At 35.8% G+C, this 20,031-nt stretch overlaps 2 pseudogenes; both read right to left on the minus strand.

The window, feature by feature from the left end:
- Positions 1-8,060: 8,060 nt before the first annotated feature.
- LOC110296182 lies at positions 8,061-10,202 on the minus strand (annotated as a pseudogene).
- A 43-nt stretch (positions 10,203-10,245) lies between these two features.
- On the minus strand, positions 10,246-11,337 carry LOC110297268 (annotated as a pseudogene).
- Between the last annotated feature and the right edge of the window lie 8,694 nt (positions 11,338-20,031).

Below are 20,031 nucleotides of genomic sequence, written 5' to 3' on the forward strand. Positions count from 1 at the left end.
GCATAAGCAAGAGGAGGCTTCAAGGGAGGGGGGGAAGTGCCCTGGGGCTCTCTGAATGTCAGGTGGCAATCTTCAGCTCCTGGAACCAATGATAACAGTGCCCTCTTTACCACAAACATTCATACTGTTATGACCACGAATGTTCTCTCAGGATTGTTTATGAAAGCTAGAAAATTTCCGTAAGGACATGGCTGAAGTCATGGCTTCCTGCACTTTATTGTAGATATCAAACAGAAAACATGTTTGTTTGTCTTGGAAAATATGGTAATTTAGATTGGTGTTTGCTTTTGCATTTTGCAATTTTTGTGAAACATTAATGAAAGCAAATTGATGTAAAGGTGATAGAGGACATGTGGTAAGTGTCTACCATCATATGACAGAAGAAAGAGCTCTACAAACTGTCACTTGGTAAGAGTTTCTTTTACTAAGGTGGTAAAATTGAGTAAGAGCAGGGGTGGTTTCCCCCCCACCACCACCAATCACATCCTACACATAAAGATAATAAATTAAAATGAGCAGAGATCTACACTCACACATATTCCCTTGTACTGGTCCAGCCAGTATGAAAGTGAACAGTCCTCTGAGAGGGGAGAAAGGATTATAGAAAAGACAAAAAAGAAGAATCAGAGACATAGGTTAGAAATCGGGAGGGCTGTTCAGTCAGTCATGTGGCAGGCCCAGGTTTAATTCTCTTAGGCTTTTATATGGGAAACATGGGAAACAAAGTCACAAGGCAGCAGAGACAATGGCTGATCAAGAGGCCTCCCTATTCCTCCTTGTTTCTCCCACCAAGATTAACAGAACATTCAGCCCATTAGTTTGAGTTTCAAGTGTATCCTGTCTTATTGTTCCATGTGTCAGCAGGCCAGAAAATCTGCCCGCAGATACTGGCCTGAGCTGACTCTGCCTGACAGGCAGGCTGTTACATAAGCAGGTAAAATGGCTCCCGACACTCCATTTTACACACACACGTATGTATATATACATAATTTAAAATAAAATAAAAATAAGCAAGTGTAAATGACTTTATTTTGTCAGCTCAGATGTGAACTTCATTTATACGTCTCAATTATTTTAACAAAATCTGAGAAATAGTTTTGTTTTATGACCTTCATAATTGTTGACAGAAAGATTTTTTTTTACCATGTGAAAATTTCATTCCTACTGCTTTTATATTCTAAATACAGCTGCACTCTGTTGGGTGGAAAATTCAAACTTTATCCCAGACAGATTTTTAAAAGATTTCTTTCCACTTAGCAATTATGAACTAATAAAATTGTCACAAGTAATCTTTCAAGTGCTGAATATTTCCCAATATTTTATGTTATCTAAATTAACATTTATACAGATGTTTTTGTGAAAAAAGAAAAGCTTTTTAAACTGCTAACTCGAATTTAAAATAAATTCCTTACAAACATTTTGGACCTAATCTAGAACTTATCCAAACATACATGAAAATTGTACTTATGAAGCAGATACTTGCTTTAATATTGGAAGATATAGTCAGTGTTAACACAATTGTCAATTTCGCATAACCATGTTTAAACAGAAAACACAGAGTAAAATACAGCACCAAAACAAAACAAAACTACATTTGCATAAAACCACCTAGTCCTGATGAGAGGGGCAGCTTTATGGGACTCAGTGAAATAAACGAAGCAAACATGGATATAATTGAACTCAAATGATTTAAGCCATATTAAATTCATAAAAGAAACACCATACTTCGATTGTAGCTTTTAGTTATATTAAGATTTTATTTTCTTTGTGATATTAGATTGAATCATACATTCATTTTACATCTATAAAAGCATATTTATGACCTTATTTTTATGACATTTTCAATTTTACTTTTAAAGGTATTTCCAATTTTTATTTATTTATTTTTATTTCATACCCAACCACCAGGACTTTTACATTTATTGTTTTCTAATTTGTTTTATTGTTTGGTAAATCTATATTGTATTTTGATGATATTGACTCTTCCATCCTGCTGCTCAGATCCATTCCTGCTTTCTTACCCAGCCAGCCAACTGTCACATTTTTATTTTAAACTAACGAAGTACAGTTCTTGTTAGTCCATGTACTTTTATATGCATGGACATCACTAGAGGACAGTCAACCCACCAGGACTGTCCCCTTAAAGAATGCTAACTCTCCTCCTATCAGGTATCCATTGGCAAGAGTGTCTAACTGATCTATTGTAGAAATTTATGCCCACCTCCTTTGTTCATGCTGGGATTTCATCTTTCACAGGTCTTGCTCACATTGTCTCAGCAGCTGGGAGCACATATGTGTACCTGCCCTGCTGTGTTCTGAAAACAGTTTCTTTTAGTCAATCACCAACCCTGTCTCTTATAATTTTTCCTCTTTTCTTCTGCAATGCTTCCTCTTATGTGAATTGTCTTGACTTTGGCTTACTGAGCATTCTCCAAAACTACTACCTATTTTTAATATTACATTCCACAGAAGAGCTTATTCATCTTTCTTATTTGGTTAAATAGAATCTTGTAAATACAACATTTAAATACCAGTGCTGTAGGAATTTAAAGCAGACAAAACAGGAGAAAGAAGTTTGTGAAGATAAAAACTCATGCTGATCTTGAGTTAAATAACATAAACATAACCAACAGCTGGTAGATAAAAGGATAGGACGAATGGGATAGATTATTATAGGTTGATTCACTTTACAGTTAATGAAAATGCAAATGAGCAAATATGACTTGAAGACATGTGGTTGCATCATCTGTTGGACAGCTCCAATCATCTTCTAAATAGCTTCTCCATTCCATGATTCATTTATTTTTCTCCCTTTTAAAGTGAATAGCAAAGTTAATTTTGAATTTATAAAAAAATTTTACATATATTCTGGAATATATATATATATATATATATATATATATATATATATATATACACATTGTAGACATGGAAGTTTGTCCTGGTCCGCATTTACTCATTCTCGGGCTTCCTTTTTAAACTTCCCAAACTCGACTCCTTTCTGTTTGTTTTTTTTTTTTTTTCCAGCTTTTATTGAGCATTCACATTTGATTTTAAAAATAAAGATAAACTAAATTTGACTTCTTTTTTTAAAATTAATTATTTTATTTGTTTACACTTCAAATGTTGTCCTCCTTCCGGGTCTCGCCTCCATGAATACCCCACCCTGTCCCTTTTCCCTTTGCCTCTAAGAGGGTGCACCTCCACCCACCTAGCCACTCCTGCCTCACCCACTCCTGCCTCCACAGGCCTGAGAGTGCATACCTTCACACTGATGCCAAATAATGCAGTCTGCTGTTACAGATGTAGCTGGAGCCATGTACACTCTTTGGTTGGTTGTTTAGTGTCTAGGAGCTCTGGATGGTCCAGTTAGTTGATACTCTGTTCTTCCTATGAGGTTGCCATTCACTTCAGCTCCTTCAGCCTTTTCCTTTAATTCTTCCATTAGGGTCTCCTGGATCCGTCTAATGGTTGGCTGTGAGTATATGCACCTGTCTTAGTCAATTACTGGCAGAACCTGTCAGAGGACGGGTATACAAGGCTCCTGTGAACAAGCACTTCTTGTCATTGGCAATATTGTCTGGGTTTGGTGTCTGCAGATGGGATGGATCCCAAGGTGGGGTTGTCTCTGGATGGCCTTTCCTTCATTATCTGTTCCATTTCTTTTTCCCCTGAATTTCCTTTAGAATGGAACAGTTATAGGTTAAAAATTATGAGATGCATGGGTGGGCCATACCTAAGATTAACTTCTAAACCATCTTATGTCGTGGAATTCCCCATGTTGCTCTTCTCAGTATCTTTATATATATATACACATATATATATTTCACAGAAATATGTAAGTAAACATTGATTTGTTCCTATCTTCTTTTTAGACCTATAACTTCTTCTAGACATGGACTTTCATTGAGTAGGTTTACATAAGAAGATGGTGTTTACTGCACTGTTCATATTTACAACTAAAACATATGTTTGTGTTCAATTGTTATTACATGCAAAATGCATTTGAATCAAAAAAATACTTTATTCCTTTGTGGAGAAGGAGGAACATTCCTCCATTTCTCGTGGGATTGCACGCTGGTCCAACCACTCTGGAAATCAGTCTGACAGTTCCTTAGAAAATTGGACATAGTACTGCCTGGGAACCCAGCTCATATATATATATATATACATATATATATATGTATATATATATGTGTGTGTGTGTGTGTGTGTGTATCCTGTGTATATACTCAAAAGATGCTCCAACATATAGCAATGACACATACTCCACTAAGTTCATAGCAGTCTTATTTACAATAGCTAGAAGCAGGGGAAAAACCCAGATGTCCTTCAACAGAGGAATGGATACAGAAAATGTGGTACATTTACACAATGGAATACTAATCAGCTATTAAAATCAATGACTTCATGAAATTTACAGGCAAATGGATGGATCTAGAAAATATCATCCTGAATAAGGTAACCCAGGTACAAAAGAACACACATGGTATGCCCTCAGTGATAAGTGGATATTAGCCCAAAGACTCAGAATAACCAAGATAAAATTCACAGAACACATGAAGCTCAACAAGAAGGAAGACCAAAGTGTGGATACTTCGGTCCTTCTTAGAAGTGGAAACAAAATATTCAAGAGAGGAAATATGGAAACAAGGTGTGGAGCAGAGACTGAAAGTAAGGCCAACCAGAAACTGCCTCCCCAGGGTGTGGGGGGGGGTGTGGTGGTCCATCCCATATACAGTCACCAACCCCAGACACTATCGTTGATGCCAAGAAGAGCTTGCTGATAGGAGCCTGATATAGCTGTCTCCTGAGAAGCTCTGCCAGTGCCTGATAAATACATAAAAGAACCAAACTACAATCCACAGACACAAAGAGTATAGATATAGAAGAGTCTAAGGTAACACAAAGGATCTCCTTTGAGTTCTAGTGCCCCTTGAACTGGGGTGTATATTTCTAGATCTAGATTTGAGAACCATTTTGTCATTTAATTGAATTTCTATACTTTTACTTTTGATCTCAGCTCCACAGATATTTGTTTTCTCTTGAAATAAAGAGGCTTTTGTTATGCTTATTTTTATTATATGATATTTATTTTTTTGTCTTGAAATAAAGAGGTTTTTGTTATGCTTATTTTCATTACATGTATTTGAATGTAGAATTTCATCAACTGTTCTGTTCATTATGTACATCTTCTATGCTTGATATTGTGTATTAATCATGCATTCCACAGTTATTTTTGTTTGTTTAATTGACTTTTCATTTTCAACAATTATTGGCTGTTACTTTCCATAAACTGGTTAGCAAGACCCTCATTCCTGAAGACAACATCTATATAACCCATTGAACACGGAGATGTTTTGCTAGTCACTACATAGATCCTTCACCCCTATTTTCAAGTATCATTGTGGGAGGAAGGTACACTGGACGCTATGAAGAATAATGTAAACAGCAAGCTAGTGCATTGCCTTCATGACGGGCTAGGCCAATGGCTTAAGAGCCACTCAACAAGGACATAGAAGACACCCTCAGGAATGCTTAGATAATTTACAGTCTAAAACTAGATAGTCCAGGGATCAGAGAAGATCTGAAGATAAATAATAATAACAGAAATAATAATAATAAATATCAAAAGAAATAAAGATTTAAAGGAGACTCCTTAAAAAACAATCATAAAGAAATAAACTACCATTAATTACATCTATACACACATGTAAGGGAATTACTGAAGTATAAATGATATTAATTGTATGAAATATAATGAGCCAGGTAAGAAAATACAAGGAAGTACAACAATATTTCTAAGAGACATTATTGTTTTCTTTTCTAAATAGACTTTTTATTAATTTAATGAACCCAGGTATTCTGGAAGAACATCTAGTGCTCTTAACCATTGACCAATCTCTCCAGCCCCTTTTCTTTGTTTGTTTTAAGCATATGTTTAGTGAGTGCATGTGTGTGTGCATGTGTGTGTGTGTGTGGTATATGCAGGTGTGCATGTACCATTTTATGTACTTGAAGGCCAGAGGATAACTTCTTTGAGTCAATTTTCCCCTTTCATCCTGAGGTTTCTTGTATACAAAATTAGGTCTTTGGTCTTGACAGCAAATGTCTTTAATTATTAAGCCATCTCATTGACCTTCTGAAGAGCATCTCTTCTGTGTAGAGCAGAACTGTAGTAGCAGTAATTAGTGCAGTATTGATATGTATAACACCAATCATTACCTTTGTTAATATTAAAATCAGTGTTTATTATCTGATTACATTTTGATGTGTTTACCTGTGACCTTTAATCATTAAACTCTGTCTTACTGGCAGCAATTTTATGTCCACCTTTCTGTTTTTGGAAGAAAATATAAAATGAAAATATGGAGATGTAAAGAAAAAAATCCTGACTCTCACATTTCTTTCTGCTGATGTTCTTTAGAGCTCATTACCATCCCATAATTATAGGGCTCTTTTCAGAGATTTATATTCTTTACCTTTTATATTTTGAGAAGCTCTTTAGTAAAATTATGCAGCATCTGTAAAGCTTAATGTACTAAAATAAATAACTTTGAAGAAGCAACTATCAGCACATTGTGCAGAAATTATGTCTATTTGTGAATCCATTTGTATATCCTTTCAAATGCAACTATCATTAGACATTATATTACATAGTTAAACTTTTAAATTAACAGGGATTTGACAAATATGCTTAGAAAACATGATGTTAAATGTTCTACAACAGCATAGTAGAATTCCTAAAGATACCTTTTTTAATATAATGTATTTTATCAAGTAAGCACTTCAATAAAACTATTTAACAATACATTCCTTAGAGAAGTATAAATATTATACTTAAATTTTTCTAACTTTTTTTTTTTATACACAAGTCAAAACTTCATTTGTCCACAACAGGATTATGTGACATGATTAAGGAAAGCAGAGGTTGGAGGCTGGTATGCACAGCACCTTGTTCACATTGTGGTCACTCGGAGGCATTGAGTGGCCTTCACATCAAAACTATTGCCAGCAATGTCATGTCCAACTTCTCCTCAAGTATCTTACAGTACTCAGGGTTCCTGGGTTTGGCAACACGAGCACTCACATCCAATGGAGTCTCTTTCCACACTCCTGTTACATTCTATAGTCTACTGGTCCCTACAACACCCTTGTGGAATAGGTAGGACAGGCAATTGCTAGTTCCCGCTTTAGATGAAGAACCTGAGTTACAGAATAGTGAAGGCTCTTTGGAGGAGATAGCGAGTGTTCTGAAGCTGAGGCAGGACTTCCAGTCTGCATTCCTACACATGGTCTCTACCATGCATGGTCTCCTGTACTGTTTTGCATGTCTTCTAGTTAACTCTTCAGGACCCTGAGGGTTCCCTTATTTTGGTTACTCTGCCCATTCAGGTTTTCAAAATACCTCAATTTTAACTCCACTTCTGTTCCTTAACACATCTCCTATGTCAACTAGGTTATCATCTATATTCTATAACCATTAAATTAATATGGCATAGGTCTAAGTTTCCCTAAAGATTTTTCCAGAAAACTAGTATCTTCATTAGCTTTATTTGGTTACAAGAGATACTCATCTTTCATCTATCCATGTCATGGTCTAAAACAAGAGACAACAGACACTTATATATACACTACAGTGAAATGGATTCACCCTGAGATGTTCAGTATGATGATTGCGACTTCCACCAGTATACTGATAAACACCAATACCCATAAATACAACCATAAACAGAATTTCAAACATACATTAACAGCTGAAAATACTAAGTTGCTAACCTCCATATTTACCTTTACCATGTTATTTAAAATTCTAGAACTGAAAGATACTATAAAAATTATCTGGAGGAAATTCCTCAACTTACATATAAAAGAAATCGAGGCACAAAAACAGTAAGTGGTTTACGCAGTGTAAACAACTATGACTGGCTTGGAGTGGGGCGTGTCTGAGAAGATTCCACTGTACTGCACAATATGCATCGCTCGTGTAACCAGTGCTAATTTTTTTTTTCTTTTTAGAGTTAAAGACAAATCTTTATTTCAAACTCTGATCTACCAAATTAGCATTTCCCACCAACTCTGGGAGCAGAGAACTTCACAGGCTTCACAATCTTTTGTTTAGGTGCTGCCTTTGTGGGGGCCTTGGCAGCAGCCATTGCTGTCTTCTTTGATGCCTGCTTAGCCTTTTTTTTTTTTTTTTTTACTTCTGTAGCCGCCCTCTCGCTGGGCTTTCCTAACTTCCAGTTTCTGATTCCTTTTGGCCATTATATCAGCAAGAGAAACCCCAGTGATGGCTCCTTGGAATTTGACTGCACAGCGGGTTCTTTTCATTTGAATTTCTTCCCACTGTCCTTGTGTTTTCTTCTGTAAAGGACAGTCCAGTTTATCTGCCAAGGATTCCTTTTGGAAACGAATGTGGACTCACATTGCATTAAGCGACTGGAAAACCTTCCCATTGGTCCTGGCAGAGCGCCGCCCATGTTCTGGGTAGATCTTGTATCAGCTCGACATTCAGCGTGATAGATACCACTAGTTCTCATTCTTACAGCATCTTGCTCTTTGCCATTTATTCCTAATTCCAGGAGGTTCCACGATTGGATTGTATTATCCTTTTATTTACTAACTCACATTGCCAGCTTCCATGTAAACAACTGACTACAGTGCAAGCCTCTCTTTTCTCCCCACTCCCTAAAACCAAACCTCTCCCAATACACTTGCTTATTTTTCTCTCCAGCATCCTAACTGCAGGAGGACATTTAAAACCCCTGAATTATTACCTGTGTTTTCTAGAGTACTACAAGACCTACTCAGAACCAGTTCAGTGAAGGCTAATAACCTCAAAGTGTAGGGGGTTTATCACTTCCCCTCAATGACATGGACTTGGGTGAGGGGTGTGCATTTATGCAGGGCTTGGGTTTAAAGGAGTTATCTCTGGGTAAAGGTCTTTATTGCCTTCAGTCATCCTCTAAACTGAAGGGCATTGGGAGCCGTTCTCTTCCACCATACCCACTAACCACTAAAAACTCACTTGAAAATAATTTGTCTCGCCTGAAAAAAAAAAGTTACTCTGGATCTGGACTTGCCCTCACTAACATGTTAGGGCCCAAACCAATCAACAGCCAATGGAAATAAGTTCAATTAGCCACAGATTGGAAATGGATATAATTCAAGCTATTTCCATGTTCACATGGCAAGCACAATGTAAATAAAGTTTGTATGTCTAAAGAGGCTCAAATAATACTAAATGAAAAGACTTTTTTTTTAATTTTCTGCTTTATAAAACAGGCAATATATGAACATATCAAAGTCTACCAATTGGAATCATTTACCTACCACAGTGCTCAATTAGATCCTCATCTCCATAGAGACCAAGAACTAGTAAAATGAAGGAGGGGAAGCTGGTTGGACTAAGAGGAGTGCTTGCTAATAAGAATATAGTAAGGGATACAGCAGTGAAAATGTAAGAGACAAAGACACAAATGCAATTGTACCTAGACTAGTGAGCCATGGAGAGATGTGAGAAGCTGAGACCTCAATCTAAGAGTCAAATAAAGTAAACTGATACAGATTCAAGCAATGAGGTCAGGGAAGACCTCTACATGAATGTGCTTACCTCTGCTCTCCTCAGCCAAGGGCAAATGCAAGGATAGGAATGACTACTGATTTCCCTTTGACAGATTAGGCGACTATTGTAGAGGTAAAGAAAAATCCCCTCACACTAGTGAGGAAGCCAGGACAAGCTAACTCGTGCACTGGTTCCTTATGGTTTCTACCAGGGCACCCTTCCATTCCTGAAAGGCTTTTCCATTAGTAGAGAATCTTGGAAAAAGAGACTCACCACTCTTCTGCAAATTAATTCATCTATTTTTTTTTCTGAACACACAGCAAAGGAGGAAGTGTTGTACCAGTTTGGGAAATATGTGCATTCAATCAGTTCCTAGCTTTTAGTATTTGAAAGCAACCTCTGAAGCAACTTCTCGAGCCCTAGCTGGAAAGCCCTGGTACTTCTCTCACTGCTGTCACTAAGCCTCTGATGAGGATACCAGCATCACTGCACAGCTCATTAGCAGTGTCCTACCAGGCACTGGCCTCCTCATCAACAGCAACCAACCTCTCCAGCTTCTCTTTCTCTTGCAGAGTTCTCATGCCAACCTCCTGTTTTCTGCCAATTCAGCTGCAATGGTCCTGACCGCTGAGCGCATTCTTCGCCTTGCTTATCATCAAGGGTGATCACTGGTCAGGGCTCTATCCCCACAAGAAAGAAAAACAACTCTGGAAGAGGATTCTGGAGGCTGTGGAGGTCACCCCAAGAAAGCTCTGGTTGGTGCTGGGTCAGGGACACACCCAGTCTGCACAAGGGGCTGCTCTGACAGGAAGCAGCTGCACCTCTAAAAGGGTGGTAGCTGCTGTAACTGGGGGTCTCTGGAGTGCACCCTATACCTGATGATTCATCCCAGGAGTCCTCAAAGTTACTTCTCACCTGACAATCCTCATCTGATTCCTTAACTATTTAAAAATATGCTGATGACCAGCTGCCTGAGTATCTTTTGCTTTCCAAATCCTTCTTCCCCTAAGGTGTCAGAGGTCACTGAATTCTAATAGCAGTGCTTAGCCCAAGCAACAGCCTCCTTAAGTTGTGTGGGTCAACCACTATCTGATTTCCAAGAAGCTGACCCAACGTATGATAAAATCAACAGAGCAGTAGATCTCTATACTTTTGGCACAGGCAACATAGACCTTTAAACACAATGCCTTCAGAACATTAAACTTGGAACAGCAATGGCGTTCTGTGTGACAGAATCCCTCTTGATGCATTTGCTTAGACATGATCTGATAGGCACCTGCGTTATGATGCATAGTCTGTAGGCACTGTATATACTCTACCTTGCCTACTATAGAGAGGTGAGTTTGTGTTGCCTGTCTGGACCAATGCATGCCTGCACTGCTATTGATGGAGTCCATAGTGGACAAGGAAGGCTACTGAAGCAAGTTCCTGGGCAGCAGGGATCAGTTTTGAAGGCATGAGGAAGCTCTGTGTGTTTTCAGCATATAACCAGGTGCCCTTCCTCTCAGGGCTAATTGCTGAGAAGGCAGGGCTGAGGACCTCACTTCTGGTTTCTACCAAGGATTTGTTTTACGTTCACAACTGTGCTTGCAATATTTCTTATTCTGCTTTGTTTTCCTGCCAGTCCAACCACCTATTCATTTTCCGAGTGAGCAGCAATGGCTGCTGTGACTCTATTCCCTGCATAATGTGCATTCACCTCTGTAATGGCCATCCTTCTAGACATTCACACAGACCTATGGGTAGCCCATTTAAATTCCAATTGCAGCCATGAGGCAATGGAAACCACAGCAGCTCAATGAGGAAGCCTTCAGCAGCAACAGCTAGCCTCATCAGAATAAGACCATTTGACATTGCAAATTTTCTTAATTTCCAATGTATATTTTCAAATGCAAATTAATTTCCAAATCACAGTGTACCTATATAACCTATACTAATATAAAAATAAATAATCCATAAACACAATTTTATAAATATTCAGCATAAAATAAACTAAAATGAATTGAGAGAATCTGTTTGAATTCTAATGAAATAAAAATGGCACAAGAATTAAAATGCATATAATAACTGGAAAGATGGCTTAGTGATAAGCACACTTGCCACAAAGCATGACATTCTAGACTGAGGCTCAAAGACTCTAATAGGGGAAGGAGAGAGCCAACTCCCCTGGTATGTGCATGCACACGTATACATGCATTCATACACAAATAAATAAAGGAATCAAAATATTAAAATATATGCAATAATAAAATTAACAAGATGATAGTTTGTAATATTTGATTGCCTGATATGGTAAATAAACATTTTACATATATTTCATCATTTGAAAATTTAAAAATAATAAACTTCCATAAAAAATAAGCTCTATTGGGTAGTAACTTGGGAAAAGAAGAATGCATTTACAAATAACAAAATTTCTAAGATTGTGAATGTTCTCAGAATGACCAGAATCTTAGAAATTGTAAGATAAATTAAAGAGATACTACATTGTTATAAAAAATAAATGTAATGTTTACTCTTTTAGAAAGATTCATTAGTGAACTTACATGTAAATTGATTATATCATTATATTACATTTAAACTATTGAACCCTAAGTATTAATTCAAGTTGTTTTGCATATATAAACTAATTGTTGTCAAATATGTTTTCATAGAATGACATAAAAAACTTAACAGATGCTCAATTCCCACAGAAAATAAGTCAGGTTGGTTTGCCATATTGCAAGGATCTGCACTGTTTTCTAAATTTTTAAAACCAGGACAAGTAAACTGCTACATTAACCTTTTGTAATTACAATTTAATTATTCTCCACATGCCAGTTCACATTTATGCAGCATTTTCTTCTGAATTATTTAATTGTTTCATTTAATTCCTCAAATGGTGTTCTAAAGTCTGTTTTTTATAAACACATTTTAGGTAAGTTTATTTTGGATAAAGTATCTAATATATTACTAATAATTACAGTGTATACATAACACCCATATATTTGTGAATATCTGTAATGTGTGTAATATATATATGTATATATATATGTATATATGTGTTTGTATATGTATATGCATATATATACACAATATATGTATATATATATACATATATATATGCATGTGTGTATATATATATACATATATATATGTAGGTATATAGATATATATATATATAGAGAGAGAGCATGATAGAGAAAAGACCCAAATTCACTCGTCAGAGCTGATGATCAACACACTATAAAGCTTTATAGTTTGATTATAACATATATATTCCTACTAAATATAGGACAGTCTATTTTTATATCATTTATTCTTTACACTTAGGGGTGTTGTTATTATAAACTCTTTTAGTAAACATATTGTAAACATTTTCATTTTTAATACTTGTAACTTTTTGAACAGTACAGCTATTTAGTAGTTTTACTTCTACATAAAGTTATGAATGTTTACTTGAATCATTCTAATATATTGCCTTATTCCTTCATTTCAGCCAACAGATATTTTCTGTACTGAATTATCTTTTTTTTCCCACTAAACTAATCATTATTGTAAGGTTGAATAGAGTACTACAGTTTTTACTCTACCCATGCCAATTATATAAAATTAAGATTTCTCTACCCAAGCATGACAAATAATTATTGTTCATGACAAATAATCATTGTTCTTAACAAATTTCTTCTGTTTTCATCCCTAAATAATTCAAAAGAATGTTAGCTAATATTTAGAGTGAGTGTGGAGTTTTAGACAGGGTTTTTCCTGGAACTCACTGTGTAGTATATGTTAGCCTCAAAATCAAAATGATCTGCCTGCCTCTGCCTCCCAAGTGGTAGGATTAAAGGCATGTGCTGGCAACCCAGCTGAAAATATTCTTAAGTCTGGAGTCATTTCCAGAATATATCCTCTTTTTTGTTACTATTCCTTAAGAATTTTGTTCCTTGGGGACTGTAATTATTTATGTCATAAACACAACTGTATTAAGTGGCTTTAAAATATATTAATAACTGTATTCTTGAAATCGATAAAACTTAGATTTTAACGGCTCTGTGTTCACTTCTAATATCCTCATTGCCTAGTAACAAATTATTCTGTGATTCCTGCCTTTAGTGTCACTTATGGGGTGATTCTAGTTAGCAAAATGGAGCAATGCTACTAATAAACTATTCCCATAATTGTTTTACTTAGATTAGTAACTTCTGTAATACTAACTTAGGAGAAAAGGGCAGCAGTAACACTGGGAGGGAAGAGGGGGGTTGTGAAATAAGGATGCTAACTATGCAATCCACTGTGACTTACCAGGCCTCAATGTTACAGGTCCTTCCTTGATATCAGAGAGATGCATCAACCCTGCAGGCTTTAGTTCCTTGCTCTGATCCAAGAAATGGGGAGATAAGAAAACACTAAAGGCCCAATTTGTATGAGGTTGAATATTGATTTTAAATTATTTATAAAGTAAAGCAACTTGATTCCATGAATGTGAGTTAGTTGAATTTATACATTTTCAAATGGGATGTCTTTGTGTTATCCCCCTAAGAAACGGCAACTCTAAAGCACTAAAGCTCATAGCCAATCATGAAAAAGGGGTTGTTTGTGAAAAGGCTAAGTACCAGAGGATGGGGGGAGTACTGCAAAATGCTACCCTATGGACATGACATGGCTCTCACACATGAACTCACAGCATCTGTCATTACTGATAGGACACTTGCGTAAGATCAAGCTAGTTAAAATCAAAGCAAAGAGGGTTAAAGATCATGAGGTCCATTCCTAGCTGAGTTGCACTGGTCAACTGATGATGTAAAAAAGGAAAAGTCACTTTTATTTTATGGTATGGCCAATGCATATGACTGCACTTCCCTGTGAATATGGTCAAGAGTAATTAAACTTGATGTGTACATACATACATGCATGCATACATACATACATACATGGATATACATGTATACAAAGGAGGACATGAACTTTAGAAGGAGCTGATGTGGCATATTATGGAGAAGCTAAAGGACAGGTTTGGAGAGTAGGTATGGTCAAGATTTATTGTATACATAGATAGACAATATCAAAGGAGATATTATATATACAACACTAAAGAATAACATAATATATAACTTTTTAAAAGTTAACCTAAGCTCTCTACAAAACACATATTGTTTCTATATTTCTTAAGTTCCAATACATATTAGTTCTATTTCCATTAGACTAGTAGGTATACTTGGGATGTCTCTTTGAAATAAATTTATTCAATGGTATCTGGTAATTTAGATAGGAAGAGAGGATGTTTTCATCCTAAGCATTGGTTGTAATATCGTGGTTTATTGCTCTTAATATTATTTGTTGCAGGTGCCACTAGGTTCTAGTGAGTATAAATAGCTGAATCGGCCTCCCTCATTTGAAAATTTGTAATATCACATGAGGCTCTAAAGATACTGTGCCTGGTTAGGGTGAATATTATTTTTTGAAGAAATTGTGAAAGGTACTGTTTTCCTGAACTCCTTCTTGGATATTTGCCATTAGGATATTGGAAGTTTACTCATTTTTTCTGAGTTAATTTTGTATCTTGTAACTTTTCTGAAAGTGTTTATTAGCTATAGGTCTTTCTTGGTGGAATTTTTAGGGTCACTTATATTTACAAGTATATCAAATGAAAATAAGGATACTGTGACAACTTCCCATCGAACTTCTATCACCCTGATCTGCTTTAGTTGTGTTATTGCTCTAGCTAAACCTTGTTTTCAGTATATTGAATACATATGGAGAGAGTGAGTAAACTTGTTTTGATGTTAATGGGAATGATTTGAGCTTGTCTTCACATAGGTTGATGTTGTCTATGAGCTTGATGTAAATTGCCTTTATTATTTTGAAATATAACCATTGTATCAATAGTCTCTGCAGTACTTTAATTATGAAGAGGTTTTGTATTTTGTCAAAGGCTATCTCCGCATGCAATGAAATTACCCATGTTTTTTGTCTCTCAATCTGCATATATGGTGGATTACATTTATCAATTTATATGTGTTGAGCCACCCTTATATGCCTGCCATAAACTGTACTTGTCATGATGGGTTATCTTTTGATGAGTTCTTAGATTTGATTTGCAAGTATTGCTTTGAGAATATCACTATCAATATCCATAAGAAAAAATAGAGTGTGATTCTCTTTATTTGTTGAGTTTTTATGTGGTTTATATATCAGGGTACCCATGACTTCATTTAAAGAGTAGGACATTTTTATATTTTATGAAAAAAAATGGAGAAATATTGATGTTGAGATTTTTGAAAATCTGATAGAATTCTGTGCTAAACCTTTTTGTTCCTCTTTTGTTTATGGAGGGCAGAATTTTAATTATAGCTGTTATTTCACTTGGGGTAATAAACTTGTTTAAATTGCTTATATGATCTTAATTTAAATGTTCCTTGGTGGTATGAATCAACAAAATTAGGGGGCTGGGGAGATTGCACAGTGGTTAAGAACACTGGCTGGTATCCCAGAGGTCCTGAGTTCAATTCTCAGCAACCACATGGAAGTTCACAATCACCTGTAGTAGGATCTGATGTCCTCTCCTGGTGTGTCTGAAGACAGTGACAGTGTACTCATATAAATAAAATAAATAATTTTAAAAATTTTAGATTTCCAACTTAGTGGAGTACAGATTTTCAAAGTATGTTCTAATCACTTTTTGGATTTCCTTTGTGTATGTTGTTATGTCCCTGTTTTGTTTCTATGTTTCTTGATTTGTATCTTTATTCTCTGTCTTCTAGTTAATTTTGCTAAGAGTTTCTCCATCTTGATTTTTCCCTCCGTTTTTATATTCATTGTTTCCATTTCTACTTTCCTGTTTTAAACAATATTTTTCTTATTATTTCACTGTTTACACATTCAGAGTTTTCATTAATGGATTTATTTATTTATATCTTCTGTAAGGTCCTTGAACATACTTATGGTAGCAATTTTGAAGTCCTTGCCTGGTGCTACATCCATATTCCATTTCTCAAGACTTACTCTATTAATAGAGTTGTAGAGCTCTAGCTGAACATATTGTCCTAGCTGTTATTGACTGTATTTTTATGCTAGTTTATAGGCATCTGGGTTTGGGGTGATTGTAATCCTAAGTGCCACTATCCTGTTTTGTGTTTGTTGTGTGATTGTAATGTCCCTTGTTTAGAGTTGTTCTCTCTAATTCTTTGGAATATCTCTCTGGTACTTTTGGATTGCCTAGCAATGAATGATTATGAACTTTGCCAGGTATAGTCACTGGGGGTCAAATGCAGAACATGTATTTAGATATTGGGGGCTGAGACTAAGGAATAAGGATGGGTTACCAAAAAAGGGGCTGAGAGAGTCCACAGATGGAAGGATAAGGTTGGGAATCAGAAAAAAGGTGAGACCACATCAGTCAGTCTACAGTACTGTCAGTTAGACAGGGAGATTGGAATTACTGAGAAGAGCAAGTAAAGATTTCCTACATGATTCCCTGGCTACTGTAAGTGACTGGAAGATTCCCAGAAGGAGTGACTGAGGGAGTTGGGGGGTGAAACAAAGGGAATGTGGTATAGTTGAAGACAGCTGTAGAAAACTTGTGTGATCCTCCTGATATAGGGAAGAAAGGTCACAGCAAGTAGTCCTCTATAAAACTGGGACTACGAGTTCCAGGACATCCAGGGCTACACAGAGAAACCTTGTCTCAAAAACAAACAAACAAAAATAGACTGGGTGACTGGAATTGCATGAGAGGAAGGAGATGCCTTCTATTTTCAGGTCTGGATTAGAGTGTGAGATTGATTCTAAGTCTCCTACCATGAACTGTGCACCCCTGGTGCTAAGTATTTTCTGTCCCATAACATCAGAAATGCCATGATGAAGAAAATGTGAGTCACAGCCTATATCCAATGCAAGCTTTTATACAGAAAGAACATATTCAGAGAGGTTTAAAAATATTTTTAAAAATATGGCACCTTGGAAGGGTGAGCTTCTGTGAAATAAACATGCCATGCCATCAAGCTGTGGTTATTTACAGCAAGCACAAGCATTGTCTTCTCAACCTTCACACCTCAAGTCGTTTCAATAAGCCCATACTGTTCCTGTGAGAAGTAATTACAACTAGAAATGATAGCAAAACCATATTCTCAAAGGACATTGTTGTATGGTAACCTAATGATGCAGATAGAATATCGTTTAGCACATTTTAAAAAGAATTATGAAGAACATTGCCAATGACATTATGTTATGTCCTTTAACATATAACATAATATTTGAATGCAAAATAACTACAATGCCTTTAAAGGGTTGAATAAAAACCTAACTTTTCAAAATTCATATAGCTCAGCACAATATTCTTCTTATGAGTCATAATTTACATAAATCCACATCCATGAGATACTAATGTTTTTGAATAGCAAGAAGTGATGTCTTAAAAATAACATATGATATTATAACAATAATCACAACCAAAATATTGTGTATTTCATTTTGCATATTTTAAAAGGATATAGATAATAGATTTTATATTAAAATGTTTCTTCATTAAATATAAGTCAAAATATAGGCTTTTACTTGAACATTCATTGATTTTCATGTGAAATAATTACTGCACTAAATGCTAAAGACAATAAATAAAAAGAATTCCTTGTAACAGCAACACAACATTCTAATGTCTATAGTTTATAGTTTGTGTATTATACTGACTGCTAGAACAAAATGAACCTCCAACATGAGTTTCATCCACACCAAAATTGTGTCGCTAACCTTTACAATTCATTATTTTAAAAGTTAATTAAAAAAGAAAAAAATTAAATATACATAGGAACATAATTTATATTCCAAATATGATCTAATTCTTACCTTATTATCTGCATTAAGAATATATTCTACCAAATTGTGCATGTATTTAATTAAACATATTTTTAAAAACTAAAGTTCCATCAATATTGTTCAGTAAATAATGCTGTCTCAAACATATGTTTAGCAAGCCTTATGTATTAAACAACATGAATCAGAGCAGAGAGCTTTCTAACTTAAGGTCACTTTTGAATTCTGTTCCAGATTTGAACTAAGTGTTAGTGCCATCTGTTTACAATTTGTTGGCCCAACTTCATGGCATTGTTGTCCCAGTCAATATCACTTCTCACTAATTCAGGTCAGGCTAAAAATTGATTTACATTAAATTAGAACAAATTTTAACCCATGTTGGTCTCAGATTAGGTTAGCAGTTGTTGGGCCATGTTGTAAAACCAGCAGGTCAGACTACATGTCAACTGTGAAATGGGATTCCATGGAAAATTTTCAGCCTTAATTCATGGCATCTTCAACAACATTATGGATAGGAAAAATATTCTTCTAAAAAATATGCACTAGAGACACTTTCAAATGTAAAAAGTATCAACTTGCTAAATACTGAGATGCATAAAGCATGCTAACAATGTGATGTTCATTTTGGCATATGATTTCTACTGTCTCAGTCATTCTACTCAGGAAACATTACATCCTACTCAAGCCATGATTTTCTTTTAAATGTCTTTCACATATAAGAAACTGGGAAATACTGTAAAATATCATATACATTATATACATTTTGAAAAATAATTTGAGAATATGTGCATAATTGAGTACATATTTGAGTATATACTCCTTACACTTAGAAGTCATCATTAGATACTGTCTTCAAATTCACCAACTTATATATGTCTGAGATTGTGAGTGAATGCCTTTGAGTAGTATAAGTGTGTGTGTCTGTGTCTGTGTCTTTGTGTGTGTCTGTGTGTCTGTGTGAAATACAGAGCCAGATGCTTGCAGCCAAACATTAAACAGCAGAGGTTCCCCAATGGAAGAGTTACAGAAAGGATTGATGGAGCTGAAGGGGTTAGCAACTCCATAGGAAGAACAACAATATCAACCCCAGAGCTCCCAGGGACTAAACCACGAATCAAAGAGTACACATGGGGGGACCCATGGCTCCAGCCACATATGTAGCAAAGGATGGCCTTGTGGAAAATCAATGGGAGGATAGACCTTTGGTCCTGTAAAGACTCGATGATCAAATATAGGGGAATGCCAGAATGGTGAGATGAGAGTAGGTGTGTGGGATGGGGGAAGGAGGATGGTATAGGTGGTTTCCGAAGGGGAAACTGGGAAGGGGGATAACGTTTGAAATGTAAATAAAGAAAATATACCATAAAGTTATAATTAAATGGTTCTGTCATGCATTCTTCAGCTCTCTTCTTTCTGAAGTACATGTATTCCTGTCAGATATGCTTCCATTATCAACTGTTTTGGAAATTCTCAAGCCACATCCATTTGTTGTTTACAAATAAGTATAAATCCCTGGGCAATTTTCACAACTCAAGACAGATTTGGAAGACTCTCACTCTAGATCTCCTTGTGGGGCTGGGTGAGCCTTAATCAAGCCTGCATCAATTTTCTTTTTCCTTCTGGTTCCCTTTTACTCCCTTTCCTGTAGTCTTTCTCTCCTTTTATGGAGACAGCAGAAA

This window comes from Mus caroli, chromosome 1, assembly GCF_900094665.2.
Source record: "Mus caroli chromosome 1, CAROLI_EIJ_v1.1, whole genome shotgun sequence".
Classification (NCBI taxonomy): Eukaryota; Metazoa; Chordata; class Mammalia; order Rodentia; family Muridae; genus Mus; species Mus caroli.